This window comes from Vigna unguiculata, chromosome 2 (genome assembly GCF_004118075.2).
Source record: "Vigna unguiculata cultivar IT97K-499-35 chromosome 2, ASM411807v1, whole genome shotgun sequence".
NCBI lineage: Eukaryota > Viridiplantae > Streptophyta > Magnoliopsida > Fabales > Fabaceae > Vigna > Vigna unguiculata.
The window spans coordinates 15,253,163-15,271,229 of record NC_040280.1 but is presented as its reverse complement, the minus strand read 5'-3'; the positions used below and the strand labels follow the sequence as shown (position 1 = coordinate 15,271,229).

The 18,067-nt window shown below is 30.4% G+C and overlaps 1 pseudogene; it reads left to right on the top strand.

The window, feature by feature from the left end:
- The window catches only part of LOC114174514, a 49,992-nt pseudogene extending 38,981 nt beyond the window's left edge, over positions 1-11,011 (top strand).
- The last annotated feature ends 7,056 nt before the right edge of the window (positions 11,012-18,067 follow it).

The window sequence follows — 18,067 nt, the reverse complement described above, 5'->3', positions numbered from 1 at the left end:
TCACTCAAAGACATATTGTGACTAGTAGCTTATAAGGTAGGTCATTTGTAAACTTGCTACTTAGGATATAGGTTATAATTAGTTAAAAGTAGTTATAATAGTCAGAAATCTTTTTACTGGTTCAAGAGGTTGTTCAGTTGGTAGGTTGTTTAGTTCAGATCGTTGTATATCACATTTTTATTTCATGGAGGCGAGGAATACCTTTTTATCATTTTTAGGAGCTTAGAGTTCGAAGACATGCTTTCTTAGGCTCCAAATTGAGCTAGGAACATTAAGCTTGAGACTCATTCCTCCTCCATTGAATAATGTCCTGTAAAACTTTCTTTTATTGCAGTTTAGTTGTATTTAATCCATTTGCAACAATTCAATTTCTCTTCTGATTGTTATGTAGTTGTTTAACGCAAATTTCCATTTATTATGCATTGTTCTTCATCTTTATTTCATTCTAAATCAGATTTTACATTTGCCTTGATTAGTTAATGAATCATTCTTTCAATATTAACTAAACATAATTTCATATTCATTCTAAACTTTAGTAAGTCCAAATTTGACTTCTAAAGACTAAGCATTCAAATTTAATCCTTAGAAATCAAGGTGAACCATCAAATTCTTCAAGTTTAATGTGAATATGATTGAAATTTTTATTTTCTATTTTAAATCAATTTTCTCGTGCTTCTCCACTATTTTGAAATTCATTTATTATTTTATTGTCGTTCATGTGATACACATATCCATTTAAAATTTTTAAGGAAATTTAGAATTAAATTATATGTCGTTTCTTTAAAATTCCAAAATCCTTTTATGGAAGTTAATATGTGCGCTACATGTTCTGGCATAGCTTTCGATGTTGATTTTCATTTTGTTATTGAACTCTTATTCACATTCTTGTTTAAGTCTACATTGATGATTAAAAACATATTTACACTATAAATTCTAGTTTCAAACTCAGATTTCCATGTTTCATAGTTTTAGTAGTTAAGTTGTCAAATTGCATTTTTAAGCCAGTTTAAAATTAGGCATTTTAGTCCTAGTGATATTTTAGTCAAGTTCTTCCATTCAATAATCAATCAGGTTCATTGTAAACATGTTGTATTGTTAAATAACTGATTCATTCTTTGGTATGTCGTAGAATGGGTCATATAAAATTTTGCTATAAAAGTTGTCACCTTGACCGAGTTTTGCTTGCTTCCAAACATGTTTTGGGCATTGAAATTGTGTTTGTGATTTGGTTAGAGTTTCTGTACATTTCGTCGATATTATCTAAGTGATTGCATTAGGTTCCATGCATTTAGACTACATCAAAATCAGCTTTACCACACGAATCATAAATAGTAAACGTGATGTCAAAAGCTAAAAAATCAAGTTTGCTGTAAAAAAAAAATTGGAAATTGGCTTTAGAGATTGAAATTGAGAAAATTAATTTGTTAGTTGATTGTGTATTGATATTGTAGTTAGTTTGATAATTCTAGGTGTGTTCCATCATTCATACATGTATATAGCACATTTCCATTTCTCATAGACATTACAAAAAACACATTATGAACATTAAATCACATAAGATTCCAAAGCATATTTGAATTGTAGTATATTTTTATATACTTTTAGTTGATTCCAAAGCTTAGAGCATTAAATCACATAATTTCTAATACATTTTTCATTGTCTTGTTTCTAGATTTAGCTTTAGGTTCATTCTATAACATCCCAATTTTTTTTTCATCTTAAAAACTATAATTAATACAAATTAAATAATTTAGAATAAAACTTCATTCCTATTTTATTGAAAATCTCAATAAACAAAAAAAAATTACAACCTTAAACTTCATTAAAAAGGAAAAACTTAAGATTAAAAAATTGCCCCAAATGTTTTCCAATATTGACCACTCTCCTTAGTGTTGTGCATCTTCCTCAACAGATGTATGGTCATCTACTTCCATATAAAAACGATAATCACAGGTGAAAACCACAACCACCAAAATAGAAGAGTGAACTAACATAGTAAGGTCAAAACTTTTTGTTTAAGGAACCAATAAAATAAATAAATAAAAATTAAATTCTTTTCACAGAGATGCACACACAACATCCTAAAAGAGGTCCTCCCCACCCAAAAGTTAAACAATCACCCCAATGGGCAGCCTCCTTGATTATAATGGTACAAAACACCCTCAAAGGGTAGCCTCTCCGACCATAAGTGGAACACATCGCCCTCATAGGCCAACCTCCCCGACTATGGTGGAACAAAACACTCTTCCAAGGAGTCTCCCCAGTTATGGTGGAATACATTCACAAACACGTAGAAACTTTCCAAAATATATGTCTTCAAAAAACCCATCTTTTTAACTCATTTATCCATAATACTCATGCAATTTCAAAAAATCTCATCCTCATAGCTTTAAATAACGAATTGAAAATACCAATCAAACCTCAAAGCATCATTGTTCTTAAATTCAAAACACATACATACAAGAAAAATAAGAAAACAAGAATGTAAGAAAGCAAATATGGAAATTCCCTCTACCCCTTTTTGTTCACTTCTTCCTTCATCCTCTTTGAAACTTGTCATTTAAAACTTTATCCCTTCTTCCTAAGTTTGAATCTTACTCTTACTTGTCCTCCAAATCTACTTAGTTGAGTTCTTTCTCATCCAACTGTAACACTTACTTGTTTAATATGTATATTGATGGGCTTCACTCTCATCCTTAATACACTATATACTATTCAAAGATTTTAAGTGATCCTTCTATTAACCATAAAATATTAGATATATCTTTTCCTACCTTTTTGTTTTTGTTTCCCAGAAAATTTCTTTAAATATCTTGTATATAAAGAAAAACACACACATAATAAATCTCAAATCTTTTTAATAAATTTGTTTAAGAAATAATCATCATATATAACTTGCTTATATTATAATAACTACTTTACATATCTTTTTAGGAAACTTATATTATAATAACTACTTTATATATCATTTAAATAAAATAATTACACATTCATCATTTTCAATTACATTCTAGAAGTAGTTTAAGATTGTTTTAGATTCCTTTTGTATTTCCCCACTGTCTTACACTTGTTGACATATCCATACACTCAATTCACCCAATTTTTATGGCCATTTCTTTGGATAGATACCCTAGTTGATCACTCTATTACATTTATAGGGGAAATTGGGTTTTGTTACTCTTTATGTAACTAAAGGGTTTTAACAAATGGCGTCGTTTCCTGAGAATCGGTGAAATTGAGTGAATGTGTGAATATGTAAATTGTGTTACATAGTGTAATTAGATTTGTGTGCATAGATTGTATATTATTTGATATAACTTTGTTTGTTGCAAGTTTTTTTTTCTTATGTTGTATATTTGGAGAGGAAAAACAACATGATGATTAGATATGAGAATAAGTCACTGAAGGAGTTAGCATATGGAAGTATGAGCAGCAAATCAAAGTGGTGGGGAACTCATCAAGAACAAAATGATGTTAGTTATGAGCTGAAAATTGATTTGATCAATCAGCTGCCATGATTCTCTAGCCTAGTTGATGAGAATACATTCCATCATCTGAGGGAATCCATTTTGGTTTTTGATATGATGAAACCACTAACACAAAAAGGGGTTATAACGTCTCCAAACCAACATTTGTCCAAGGCAAAAGTAAATGTAAAAAATGACCGATGGCCTTTTTCTAAATTAAATGACAAGTTTGATGTCGACCGCTCACGAATCAGACATTCAATTGCGATTTGATGTCGGCCCCTACTGCAACCAAAGTTGAAGGATGTCGGCCCTGCTGCAACCGAAGTTGAAGGACGTTGGCCCTACTACAACTGAAATCGAAGGATGTCGACCCTGTTACAACAAAAGTTGAAAGATGTTGGTCCCTATTGCAAGTAAAGTCAAAGGATGTTAGCGCCCTACTTATCCGACGCAAATATGCTTTAAAATGTTACAAAAGCTATTGCACAAGCCATTTCCCTACACAGTTTCTTTACTTTTTCTCTTCCAAGCCTCTCTAGCTACTGCGACGACTTGTGTGACCACCACCTAAGGTAAGTTGTGCTGCATTTAAGGAAAATGCATGTTACTTGGTATCCTTGAGCGTGATTCTTTTTCGTTTTCACCAATTGTTATCGTGTAGGGAGTGTTTTGAACCCCTTCAAGTGGCCTCGAGTCCTATGTTCTCCATTGTTGGGGATGACTCTTCCACAATGGCGACGACAAGGCTTGAGGTGGTTAGTGTAACGTCATAGCCAGAAATTACTTATTTAAAATAAAAAACAACTAAATATAATAATTAAAACCTCATTTATTATAAAATTCTTTCCCATAATGTTGGAAAATTTAAACATTTATTTCAACACGCCAAAACAAATCAAACTGCGGCGTTCAAATATTACAATTATAAAGTATTTGTAAAGCCAATACAAAATAGTCCATAAAACTTCCAAGAAGAAATCTAGTAAAATTCCCATAGTCGTTCCCCCACTCCGCCTCTAAGCATCCACACGCTCACTTGCATCAACCTATGCTCCCATGTAATAAGTTACACGATCATCGCCAAACACACACAAAAAGTGTGAGCTCAATAATAAAAAAAAATACAACAAGACATAATTAAAGTGTCTCAAATTTTAACCCCTGTTAGCATTCCCCATTCCCTAGTTCCTCAACTTTCAAACCTTATTTTAGACGCCTCTTGATTCTACACACTTTGGTGAGTACACTGATCGACCTTTGTTGCACGAGTGTCTACTTGCCCTCCGACCTCTTGATTCTACACACTTTGGGCAAGCCGCCAGGCGCCATACCAGTAGTGCAATGCTACTAGTTTTTGGCACATTAAGCAGGTCCTAATGGACCTCAATCACATCATACAAAAAAAATCATGGTACAATTACGATGATCCAGTTATACCATAACTAAATCACAATACACCTATTTAATCATGCAACCAACATGGCCAATATTACATATACACTTTTAGGAATAACATAGCCACCAACCTGCCAATGACAATGACATATATAGTCTGGCCCACCATACATAAAATCAATTTCATACATCCAGGCATAGTCATAGAACTGAATTGCACTGACACACTTCACTTAGCGTATTTTCTCCATTAATACATATCTTTCCTCAAACTATTGATAGAATACCACACATCAATGGAAAAATAAACCATTCCAATTTCAACTCAAGTGCAATTCCCAATTAGATACAAAAACCATTTAAATTAATTCGGCCTGTTGTTTTTATGTGAATGCAACCCCAACCATCGCAAAGTTATACATAAACTTTATCCATATTACACACATTTTTACTTGTCTATACCTCCTACCTGTTAATTCTGTTTTCACATAAAATTATTCAATACCCAAACGCCAAATTATAGAACAAGCATCAAATCTGGCCCTGTTCTGAGGTGTCGCCTGGCGGTAGTTCCTGTGCCGCCAGGCAGTGCATCCAAACCTGGTTTCTGCCAGATTTTTCTAGCACCAATCGTGACTCCCAACACCCTAATTGCAATACTAACCTTCGCACTGACACAACCTAACATGCACACATCATACAAGTTTCATGCTTGGTTCATTTTAACATTATTTCTATAAAACGGCACACCATTCATAAACATAATTCATGCTTATTTATTTCCAACCCCAACATGAACTCGAATCCTCAAATTCCTTTAAGATTTCTTACAATTTCCACCAAATAATTAATTACAGATCAATCTTGTCATGGCAATCGTATAAGTACAATAAAAATCTAATTCAAACCAAACAAACCAGGGAAAACTAGCAACAGCGAATACATCGCCTGGCAGGTCGCCTTCAGCCGCAAGGCGGTTCATAGGGAAACCTAGAAAATTGGGCTTAATCACATGTGTCACCTAGTGGTAGTTCATGTGCCGCCAGGAAATTTCTAGAAAAATCCAGAAACGCGAAAAAGTCCGAGAATGGCATGGTCATACACTTGAAGCATGATACAAAATACATATTTGTACGATAAACAAAATTAAAAACACCTAATAGGAACTCCCCTAACTTGGAATCCTTGCTTAACTTGAATAACCTTTGATTAAACCTTGCTCCCAATTGCTTGCTTTAGTTCTCTCCAATTCAATCTCTACACTTTAACCCACCACCCAAATTCACTCTAAATTCTTTCTCACTATAGTGCAGAACAATGGTAGCCTTGACCCAAAAATGAAAATGGTTATTAACAATCATAAATTTAATAGCACATAAATGGCATACATAGGACTTAAACCCAAGTCCTCACACATAACTAAGTACTCTAAACCACTTGAACTAGTACTTTTCCACATCATACATGTCAGAATTTAATGCCATAAAGGCTCCCACTACCATCATTTATTAAATAATTATTTATTTAATTATTTAAATTCTTCGGGTCTTACAGTTAGTTCACCCTCTAACTTCTTTCAAGGTTTGGATATGAACCAAATATTGAATAGTTTAATTTATCTTCAATGAAGTTTGGATATAGCTTTATTTGCATATGATTTTGGTTATCTTTGTTAGCAATTTTGGGTCATGCATATATATGACACATAATTAAATGTGTTAGGGCCATTATTTATTAAGCCAAATAATATAGTGATCTCACTAAATTAAAGTTTTTGCTAAAGACATATGTCATGAAAATAAATATTGTGTACAGACCATAAAGTAATTTCTAATTTGATGAGGGGCCAAATTAGAAATACTAAAACTTAAGTAATTAACAGTTTAAAAATGGTCGTGGTCCCCTTCTGAGAGCATATAAAGACATAACGTACTTTTTAAGTTCCTGTTCCTTTCTCTCTATCCCCATCAAGAGAGAAAACCAAAGGGAAATAAAGGTGCTATATAGGAGGAAGATCAGTGGATCAGTAGTGTTCATAAGAAGGGAACATCATCATTAAGGCTAATTCAGGTACGCTTCCGTTTACAATTTATAGCATGTTTATGAGTATGGGATATTGCTTATGATTGATCGTTAGAATCAATATTATGATCATATTCTGCGTGTGCTAAGAAATATTATTTAAATTCCTTGGGTCTTACAGTTAGTTCACCCTCCAACTTCTTTCAAGGTTTGGATATGCAGCAAATATTGAATAGTTTAGTTTATCTTCAATGAAGTTTGGATATGACTTTATTTGCATATGATTTTGGTTATCTTTCCCTATATTTTATCTATCTTGGCCAAATTTTGTTAAGGATTTTAGGAGGAAAATGGGTTCTGAAAAATATTAGTTTGATCAAACAAAGGTCTAAAGCAACTAAGTGAAGGAATTATTTAGCTGAAGAATTCAAAGGATGAGGAAGAAGGGAATTTGATAACAAAAGTTGGAGTTGTTACCTTCAGAAGCATAAAAGAACTTATTTGGAAAGTATAAGGGAATGAAGCTGAGAAAGGGTAGAAGGGATTATTGAAGACACCCCTTCCATTTCCATCAATAGTTGAGAAAACTTAGAAAAAAATTGAAACTAACTGAGAACTGTCAAAAGAAAATCAAAAAGTGGAAATTTGCATGCCTTTGCTTGATGTTATTTAACAGATCCTCAGTATGCTCGACTCCTTAAGGAGATCCGTTCACAAAGAGAAAGATCAAAAAAGGGGTATTTGCAATCATTTTATACTATTTTCCACTAGGAATGCCAAAGAAATATGGAGACTCTGATTCATTTACCATACCCTACGCCATTGGCGGTATCACTCACTACTGCACAAAAAGGGCTTATAATGTCACCAATTCCACTTTGCATGACCCAAAATTTGACATTAAAAATGTGTAGTGGCACTTTTGTAAATATTTCGTCAAAATTGACGTTAGACTCCTCACAACAGACGTTAATGTGAAACTACCCTTGGTCTGGCAATTTTTAACTTCTATTGGCCTTAGGGTCGACATCAAATTGAAATTGACGTCTCTTGTGGGTGGATCTGACATCAATTTGACTTTTAAAATTTCAGAAATAGCGCCAATGCCCTCACCTTTCTCTTTCTCGTTTGCACAAGCCTCCCACCCAAAGTTAAATATTAATATATAAAAAAAGATTTTATTATAATTTAAAGAAAGAAAAATTTTAAATATTTGTAAATTAAATATGTTCTTTTTTATAGTTTTTTAAAAATATTTTGTAACTGTACCAAGTTTGTTTCATTAACATTTTCAAAATTAAAGGTTGTTTCGGTTGTAATAAAGTTTTATTTATTTGTAGTTGTGTAGAACTTTATATAATTGTTACAATTTTTCCAATGACTTATTTAGTAATCTTATTTAAAATTTATGTAATTATCTTTTCATTCTAAATGTTTGACATTTAATATGTTGTTTAAATAGAATATTTGGTAATATAATGTTTCTATTCGTAATTTTTTTTATAAAATTAATTAACTAATATTAAAGAGTAAGAAAACAAGTATGTGTATGGGCACAAGTATCCCACTTACCTTGGATGAGGATGACATAACTTTTATAGTTGTCATTTATAAGAATGAAGATGAGTAAGAATTTTTACTTCGAGGTTGGGGATGAAATAATGAAACTCATCTCAGTCCTCCTTCCGTTGTCATCCCTGATTTTATTTTAGAAATTTTAGTAAATCAATAACTAACGATAGAAGATTTTAACCTCTATACTTAGCTTTCCTTTTTTTTACTTGAAAAGTTGCTACACTACAAATTTTATTTTGCCACTCCAAGTTTCTATATCCCTAATTAGTCCATGTTCTCACTATCTTATCTTTCACACTTTTTAAATGTAATTATTTTTTAAGTAAAGTAATACTTACAATAAAAAAATTTAACTAAATAAATAAAACCTATTAATAATAAAATTATAAAAAGTATTTATATTTACTTTTGTAATTATAAAAATTTTATTACCATAAAAAAAATAACACATACGCTCGACACAATATTTTCACTTAGTAGTTATAATGTTATTTCAAAATATAGTATATCACACAATAAATATCTTTTAAAAAGGGATAAATTTTGTTAAATTATAACAGTTTTAAAAGTAATATTCCTGAAGAAAAAGAAATAGTTAGAAATCAAATTTTGTTATTTAGAGTATGGATTAAAAACATCTTGTCTTAAGAAATGAAAACTTATTTCTTAAATTGAATCATTTCTTCTAACATTGATAACTTATTTCTTAAATTGAATTATTTCTTCTAACATTGATACTTTGTAGGAAAAAAATTAAAATAGGTTGTTCATGAGTGATCTAAAGTTAATAATTTATAACTGAATCCTATAAATATATTGAAAATCTAAAAAAAGGAAAAGACATATTTAGATAGTAAGGTATGTCTCATAATTACTAATAACATTCATGGTTTTGGATTCATGTTGTTCTATTATAAATCAATTTCAAACATCCATCTTTGAGAAATAATTCACTAAACACAATTCAAAGTGTAGTATAATTGAAAATAAATAGATAAGATGAAATTTTTTATGATCGTATTATTTTTATCTTTTTTTGTATTTAGCTTTGATTTAACTCAATCAACGACTCTTGACATATCGCAATTTGGAGGAAAGCCAAATGGAAATATTGCTAAGGTATGAATACTTGATATTGTGCTAAAAAGGAACTGAGATTGTTTGATGGGAACAAAACCATATTTCATATCAAATTATAGGATTATTTTGTTATTATTGCAATCTTTTTAGTGTTTTGTTATTTTCATATTCTTAAGGCTTTGCTAAGTGCTTAGGCTAAAGCATGTCCATCCACATCTCATACAAAAATTGTGATTCCAAAAGGGACATTTCAAATGACACATGTACTTTTAAAAGGTCCTTGTAAGGCTCCTATTGAACTTTATGTTGATAGCACAATCAAAGCACCAGTAAAGTCACAGGATGTTGGCAGTGACAAAATTCTCAGGATTGACTATGTTGACGGCTTAAGCATAACTGGTAACGGAGTCTTTGATGGTCAAGGTTCTTATGCTTGGAAACAAAATGATTGTTCAAAAAAATTTAGCTGCAAACTACTTGGCATGGTACAAAAATACTTTTTTTTTTGAAATTCAAATAAAATTTAACATATGCGTTTATCAAAATTAGATTTAATTCATTTCTTTATTCTTTTATCAAATGTCAACAAAATTTTGCTTTCAACTTTGTCACCAATTCAATAATTCGTAGCATTACTAGCAAGGATAGCAAACACTTCCATGTTAACATTTTAGGATGCAAAAATCTCACATTTGATGGATTTAAAGTAAGTGCTCCACATAATAGCGCCAACACCGATGGCATCCATATTGGAAGATCAAATGGTGTGAATGTTCTTAATACAAACATTGCTACTAGAGATGATTGTGTTTCACTAGGTGATGGTAGTAGGAATGTTCTTGTCCAAAATGTGAAATGTGGACCTGGCCATGGTATTAATATTGGAAGCCTTGGAAAGTATAAAGAAGAAGAGCTTGTTGACGGTATTACAATTAAGGGTTGCACTTTGAAAGTAACTGACAATGGAGTAAGGATTAAGACTTGGCCTAGTACGCCAGGAACAATAATAGTTACTAACATGAGATTTGAGGATATTACCATGGATAATGTTAAGAACCCTGTCATCATAGACCAAGAGTATTGTCCATGGAACCAATGTACCGAAAAGGTATTTGGTCTCTTATATATTTATATATGTGTTCATCTTATTATTCAAGTTGCAAAATATTTCATATAGCACAACAACGTGGCTTAAAAGACTAACTTAAATCATTTCTTATTGTTGTGATGATCCAGTATCCATAAAAAATAAGGATAAGCAAAGTTATCATCAAGAACATTAAAGGAACTTCGGCAACTAAAGAAGGATTGATTTTTTCTTGTAGTAGTGGTGTACCATGTCAGGGTGTAGAGATATCTAATGTTGATCCAAGTTCAATGGAGCTCTGACAATAGTTGTATGCAGTAAAGTGAAACCAAAAATAACAGGAAAGGTCCCTCCCTGCACAACTCCGAGTAATAAAAAATAGTAGTATAAAGTTGTTTAAGAATCTATAAATGTATTACTTTTTTCTTGTAGAATAAGAAATTTGTATATAGTTGCAGTTGTAATTGTAATTCAATGTTAAATAAATACTTGAAATAAATTTAAGTAAAATGATAATTATGTATATAATTCTTTTAATAATAAAGTGTTCAATTATCTCACTATTATATATCTACTAGATATTAGAAAGTTTATGGAATGATGCAAAATAATACGTGGTAGTAAACAATTGTTTATTTCTTCTAATTATTTAGAATGTTTTATATTAATCTATGTCATTAAAATTAGAATTAATTATATTGTTATTAATTATTGTATGGAAGGTTATTTGAAAGACCTCTTTATTTCATAGCCTTATTTGAAGGATACACTTAAGTCAGTTTTCCATTAGGACCAGATTACTTCTACATTGGTGGATTTGGGAGCTTCACCAATGTCATGTTGATGAGTGCATATTTATGTCCTTCTTTAGTCTTTAATCTTGGATTCTTAATTACTTTTTGTCCATTAAAAGTTTATTTTAATCAGGATTTCTTATAATTGGGTATATTGAGCATGATATATAAAAACATGTTAAAAATAATTTTTTAGTTGCATAAATATTCTTTGGGTATTTTGAGGTGTGTTAGTGGAGTTGCGACTAAGTTGAGCTCATGTATGTGTGAAAATAAATTGATTAAAGCTTTATGACATCTTAAAGATAAATTCAAGAATAGAAAATAATCGAAACCACAAAAAGTCAAGCCAAACATTACATGAATAATGCAAAAAAGAGTATGAAAAAATGAAGAAATTTGACTAAGCCAAGAATAGGAAACGGGCAAAAAAAAAATTGACCTTGTGGTTTTCTCTGTTTTCTCTATTCTTTTAATGCAATTTAGTTTAATTTAATCCATTTTCACCGATTAAATTTCTCTTCTACATGTTCTATAGCTGTTCAATGCAAATTTCCATTTCTCGTGCATTGTTCTTCATCTCTTCTTTCATTTTAAATCAGATTTTGCAGTTGGCTTGATGAGTTAATGAATCATTCTTTAAAAATTAACTAAACTTAGATTCGAATTGATTATAAGCTTTAGTAAGTCCAATTTAACTTCTAAACAATAAGGATTTAAATTTAATCCTTAGAAATCAAGGTGAATCATCAAATTCTTCAAGTTTAATGTTAATCTAATTCAGATTTTGACTTCCTATTTTTAATTAATTTCCCATGCTTCTTCACCACTATTTCAAAATTCATTTGTTAAATTTTAATTTTTCATGTGATAAACATGTCCATTTAAAATTTTTTAGGAAATTTAAAATTCAATTAGACGTGGTTTCTTTAAAATTCTAAAAGTCTGTAATGGAAGTTAATATTTGCGCCACATGTTCTAGAATAGGTTTCGCTTTTGATTTTAATATTTTGGTCTTGAACTGTTATTCCCATTACTATTTAAGGTTAGATTGATGATTAGAAACATATTTACACTATCATTTCTAGTTTCAAACTCAAATTTCCAAATTTCATAGTTTGAGTAGTTAAACAGTTAAATTGCATTTTTAGGCTATGTTAAAATTAGGGATTTTAGTCTTAGGGATATTTCAATCAAATTCTTCGATTAAATAATCAATTTGGTTCATTATAAACATGTTGCATTGTTAAATAAATCGATTCATTCATTGGTATGTAGTAGAATAGTTTATATAAAATTATGTTATAAAAGTTGTCACGTTGACCTATTTTTGTCTGTTGCCAAACATGTTTTGAGCATTGAAATCCATACACTCAATTCACTCATTTTTTTTTTTTTGCCATTTCTTTGGATTGATACCTTAGTTGATCACTCTATTACATTTAGAGGGGAAATTGGGTTTTGTTACTCTTTATTCAACTAAAGAGTTTTAACAAATATCTTTGAATTGTGAATGGTGTAACTCTTAGAAAACATGTTCACCAAGAAATGGACTCTGAAGGTTCTCTTCTTTGATCTTTATAAGAGTTACACATACTTGACAACGTTTTCAACCTTTATTGAATCATTTTTATTTATTTATCTTTTAACTTCTTCAATCTTTTGTTTTATTAACTTTTTAATCCAAACATCACACTTGCATTATTATAAGACTAGCATAAAAGTGTTCCGCATCTCTTCATATATAATATTTCCTAAGGATCTATATATTTGCTTCCTTAACAACTATTTTTAATGACAAATGCTTCTAAGAGTAAAATTTCATTCCTGCATTCGAAAGAGTTAGATAGCTCTCTCTCTACTTGTTCATCATCCTATAAATGATTGGTCATATTAAAAAAATTCATGAAAATATTATCTCACTTTAACATTGGGATTCTAACCAATATAACATGCACTCAAATCTATGAGGTTCAACCTTTTGTTTTTGACAAGTTAAATAAACATTTACAACCTTAACTATGTCTTCTCCATCTACTTTAAATTATCATCTTCTGACACATGTATTATATTTCTAACCTTAAGGCATCTTTAATTTCCTTATAGATATCTTTTAGTTTTGTTAACACTTAATAGGTCCAAGATTTTCTTCAAATTCAAATTCACTAATTATAACTAGTCTATTATAACCACATGATATGAAGATACAAAACTTCCAACTTCAAACTTTTAAGACTTTCACTCAATTACTACTCTCTAATCTTAATTGTTATCACTTGTATCACCTCTTGGTTTTAACCATTTATATCAACTCTTATTTCCTCAAGAAAACTCACTAGCTAAAACTCATAATATTTTAATATACTACTTTTTCACTCGAAAGAGATTTGTGTATTCATTAATCCTCCATCTACTATGCTTTATATGCTTTCACTAGTTATGACAAAAGAAATCACTTTCATAGTAATACTACTTCCGTTTCTACCTAGTCAAGTCCAATTACTATAACACTTTCTCAAATCCTTGATGTTCTAAGACGACTTCTTAATAGGTAGGTAAACAAATTCACACTAAACATCTTCCAACATTATGCTAGACTATCCAAAGAACCCTTCAGGTATCGATATACTTTATCATGTTTGATATGAACAAAGTTTCCTTATAAATTGTATACCAAATCATTTTCTCTAACTTCTTACTTTCCGATAGTGAACCACTCTTTAAACCCTAGAGTCCTATTGGTTTTCATTATGAAATTCTTAGTCTATTAAGTATTTTTCACTTTATTAACTTAAATCCTTGATCGTACCATTTTACACTTAGACTGTATTCTTACTCGAGGTCTTCTTTAAGAAAATTTTCCTTCTATAGATGTCACAAATACTTGAAATTGCAATCCCTAGAACTTCATAAATATCTTGTGTAACATTTATAGCCCTTTCTAATCAAATAATTAGTTAGACTCATACAATATTGATTTTTGAAACTAGGACCATCAAGATAGTGTCTTTAGATCTTCAAGGCAACACCATTACCGTGATCCATCCTTATATCCCTCCCTATTAAGTTAATCCTTCTCATGAGTCTATTGTATTGCTTCAAACATAATTTATCAAACTCGAATATAGTATTCATACTTATCTCAACCCATGATGTAGTATACTATACTTAAAACATCATAGTAAGTCAAAAACTTCCAATATTTACAAACCAGTTAATCTTTACTTCAACTCTAAAAAATCCTACTCATCTAGAAAATGTTCATGCATTGCAATTTAGTTGTATTAACAACATCACTATCTTTAAAAAATCCAACATTTTGTAACAACCTACTAGATTCAAACAACCATTGTCCTTCTAATTAGTATTGGGGCATTTCACTGAATTATCACTTATGCCTTGATTGGATTCACTAGGTTCTTTGGGTTGATATATAAAGTGCTCCAACGTTTACATTTTCACTAACCAAATCTCCAACTTATATTGTTTTTCTTCAATAATGTTATCATTGTCCTCAATAATGCATCTCTTGAGTATAAGATACATAACATATCATCTATATAAACTACAATACATTTTTCTATGAATATGGTTTAGATCATTCATCTCTCCAACAACATCACTATCTACTCATAATAGTCACATATATAGGTTACCTTTTGCGCTTCTTCATTATTCACTTAGATTTTATGGATACCTAACCTCATCTATATATATTAGAAAACATTGTTTCTCCATACAATTACATCATTGCTTCTCTTTTCTACACAATTGACCAAATAAATTGTCTCTCCCTCCAAATTCCCAATTTCTTTTTGAACTTTTAATTATTAGTTGAAACTACCTCATAAGGTGTCACCAATTCTAGCCCCATTCTACCAAATTCCAAGAAAACTATATTTCCATCTAGAAGTGCAACCTTGACACTTTCTATGGAAACACTTATGTAAATTTCTACACTGCTAACTTATACTTATCTAAGCTTCATAGTTAACCTCTAACTGAGACTTAAACGTGGAATAACTTACCTTAACTTAATTATTTCCACGCTTATACTATCTATTAACTTCATTTCCCTATAATTTAAACATACTACTTATTATTCCTCAATAGTTATAAAATATACATAACGAAAAGTCGATTCATCCTAAAAATGAGATATCCTTCAATGTCAACATCTCAAATGCATTTGAACATTATGTCTTTCAGTAGTGCCAAAACACCTACCTTATATAATGCTACATATAAACAATTATTGGTATAAAACTATCAACCCAAAAAGACAACTTCTACATCTATGACATAACATTCGATGCAATGAAATTTCAAACATTAAAATCAAACATATGTTTATAGTCAAAATACTCACAAAATGGAAATAACCATCCAAAACATATTGCATAATCATATGATTATCATCGACTCACTCACCAATAAAAATATTCAAAATTAAGACTGAAAATAATCTTATATTTAGTCATGAGTGTGCACCCTTATTACTAACTCTAGATACTTTATCTCTTAGTATTGTTATTTTCACCAACCAAATCAGTCAAACTAGACTTACACAATAATCAATAAGACAAACACAACCAATGTAAGAGAAAATATAAGACCCCACTTCCCACAACTCACCTAAGGTTTGAACTGCTCTAACACCAAAATGTATCACCCTAAAATTCTCTTAAACATAAATATGTATACTTAGCCATGTAATATAACTAATGACATATATATATATATATATATATATATATATATATATATATAAAATCCAATTGTGGCAATTAGGGTCATTACAAACAAAATACAATAGTGGTTCCAAGTTTCACAAAAGACGAAGTTTTGATACATTCACCCCAAAAGACTAGAGGTGCTCTTATTTAACTAATATTATATATGCTCTTCAAAGCCTTGTCTCAACTTTAGAGTTACTAGCCTCGTCTGCACCTACTTCTAATCACGTATTATTATACGATAATCGCAAAAAAAAGAAAACAAACAACACACCAATAAGAAATACCAAGGTAAGTTAATGCATTTAAAGAAAAAAATAATTTAGATGTTATTTATTCATTAAATCAACAATTCTTCCTCATTTATTCATATCTCTACTTCTCAATTACTCATTCCATGAACCTTCTCTTTAAAGTCCAACATAAAATCACAAAATTCTCAATTAGTAAACTTGTACTATCCAACGTCAAACCACACTACTCTATCCAAACATCATCAGTTAACAAAATTCAGTTCAAGGGCGCAAATAGTTCACATTCATCAAGTCATATACTAGGTATCAGCCCACATGGCTCATCCCAATGCTACTAAAACAACAAAAGTAATTCTAAATACTACTTTTGGAAGATTAATGTATTGAATAGACTCGTGAAACTCTGCACCTTTCACTACCAAATCCTCCATTGATATTCCATCACTCAGGAAAAAATGTTCCCAAACCAAGCCATGACAGGGTTAACTGCATTAGCTCCCTAAGTATGATCCTTTTTCCTATCATATTGTCCATGTTGAGCATCCTTTGACTCACACCACCTAGATGTCGTACTCTATATGAGTTAGAAACTAGTAGAGTCAAGATAGTCACACCTCCCCCCCCTCTCCCCCCCCCCCCAAAGTCCCCTTCAATACACACTTTGACACCCTAAACAGTAGTATTTTTCCTTGAAACTAGCTACTGGGACTCAACCACACATCACTACTTCAAGCAAGGTTTTTAAAATTAATCATTTACAATATTTGTATTTAGAGTTACCACTTAGTGCCACTCCCTTGGAAATAACTAATTTAACTACTAATATCACACAAATTCACAAAAACATTTCTAATTAACAAGCACAACTCAATATAGTCACCATTTCAAATTATAAAAGGTAAAGAATAATCGTATTGCAATTTATAAAGCACTTCTAATAATTAAAAATAGTTTACACAAGCCATAAAACAACATATATCCTCATTCTAATAAATTGTATATACCGACAATGTTTTACTTAAAAATTTTCCATGATAACATTCAAATAAAATGATTGTTAGAAAATGAAATCAAAGTACTACACCAGTAACATTCAAATAAACCAACACAATGTAATCAATATGCTATAAAGTCACAAAAATCACATTCGTTCTTCAATTTTATAAACTAGCTCCTTTAATCATTGTCTTAAAAACTTTATGACCTTAACAATATCAACCCACAAAACAACTTACCCATCCCAATATTTTTAATCTTTTCAAATTCTCCCACCACGACAAAACTACTATCAATCCATCTTAGACCAGATTCAAATGACAATATCCATTTTAATGCATTTGTAGCTTAAAATATAAAACTAATATTTTTAATCTCACTCAATTAAAAATCACTCAATTAAAAATATTAATAAATCAATTTAAGGAATTATATAATATTTATATTATTTTTACTAATATATATTATAAATAATATTGTTTTTGAAAAGAATACCGAGACAAACAAGACCCTCATCGTGATTATGGTGAGCCACAAACAAGAAAGAGTAAAACAATACGAAATTACCCATTTTTTAATTTTTTAAGATAACTATGTTATATTATTATTTATAAAAAATTATCCACTAATTTTTTATAACTTTATGTATTTTTAAACA